Consider the following 1,566-nt stretch of genomic DNA (forward strand, 5'->3'; position numbering starts at 1 on the left):
TTGGGGGTGCAATTCTTCAGTTGGGCAGAGTTGGGGGTGCAATTCTTCAGTTGGGCAGAGTTGGGGGGCAATTCTTCAGTTGGGCAGAGTTGGGGGGGCAATTCTTCAGTTGGGCAGAGTTGGGGGTACAATTCTTCAGTTGGGCAGAGTTGGGGGTTCAATTCTTCAGTTGGGCAGAGTTGGGGGTACAATTCTTCAGTTGGGCAGAGTTGGGGGTGCAATTCTTCAGTTGGGCAGAGTTGGGGGTACAATTCTTCAGTTGGGCAGAGTTGGGGTATAATTCTTCAGTTGGGCAGAGTTGGGGGCAACTCTACAGTTGGGCAGAGTTGGGGGGACACCTTCAGTTGGGCAGAGTTGGGGGTGCAGCTCTTCAGTTGGGCAGAGTTGAGGGGTGCAACTCTTCAGTTGGGCAGAGTTGGGGTGCAATTCATCAGTTGGGCAGAGTTGGGGTGCAATTCTTCAGTTGGGCAGAGTTAGGGTGCACCTTCAGTTGGGCAGAGTTGGGGTGCACCTTCAGTTGGGCAGAGCTGGGGTGCAATTCTTCAGTTGGGCAGAGTTGGGGTGCAATTAGTCAGTTGGGCAGAGTTGGGGATGCAATTATTCAGTTGGGCAGAGCTGGGGTGCAATTATTCAGTTGGGCAGGGTTGGGGGCAATTCTTCAGTTGGGCAGAGTTAGGGGGCAATTCTTCAGTTGTGCAGAATTGGGGGCACTTCTTCAGTTGGGCATAGTTAGGGGTGCAATTCTTCAGTTGGGCAGAGTTGGGGGTGCAATACTTCAGTTGGGCAGAGTTGGGGGTAATTCTTCAGTTGAGCAGAGTTGGGGGGCAATTCTTCAGTTGGAAAGAGGTGGTTGTGCAATTCTTCAGTTGGGCAGAGTTGGGGGTGCAATTCTTCAGTTGGGCAGAATTGGGGGCAATTCTTCAGTTGTGCAGAGTTGGGGTGCACCTTCAGTTGGGCAGAGTCAGGGCACCTTCAGTTGGGCAGAGTTGGGGCAATTCTTCAGTTGGGCAGAGTTGGTGCAATTCTTTAGTTGGGCAGAGTTGAGGGCAATTCTTCAGTTGGGCAGAGTTGGGGGCAATTCTTCAGTTGGGCAGACATGGGGGTGCAATTCTTCAGTTGGGCAGAGTTGGGGGTGCAATTCTTCAGTTGGGCAGAGCTGGGGTGCACCTTCAGTTGGGCAGAGTTGGGGAAATTCTTCAGTTGGGCAGAGTTGGGTGGGCGATTCTTGAGTTGGGCAGAGTTGGGGGGCAATTCTTCAGTTGGGCAGAGTTGGTGGGCAATTCTTCAGTTGGGCAGAGTTGGGGGTGCAATTCTTCAGTTGGGCAGAGTTGGGGCACCTTCAGTTGGGCAGAGTTGGGGTGCATTCTTCAGTTGGGCAGAGTTGGGGTGCAATTCTTCAGTTGGGCAGAGTTGGGGGTTCAATTCTTCAGTTGAGCAGAGTTGGGGGGCACCTTCAGTTGGGCAGAGTTGGTTGTGCAATTCTTAAGTTGGGTAGAGCTGGGGGTGCAATTCTTCAGTTGGGCATAGTTGGGGGCAATTCTTCAGTTGGGCAGAGTTGGGGCAATT

This window comes from Eriocheir sinensis, unplaced genomic scaffold, assembly GCF_024679095.1.
Source record: "Eriocheir sinensis breed Jianghai 21 unplaced genomic scaffold, ASM2467909v1 Scaffold386, whole genome shotgun sequence".
NCBI lineage: Eukaryota > Metazoa > Arthropoda > Malacostraca > Decapoda > Varunidae > Eriocheir > Eriocheir sinensis.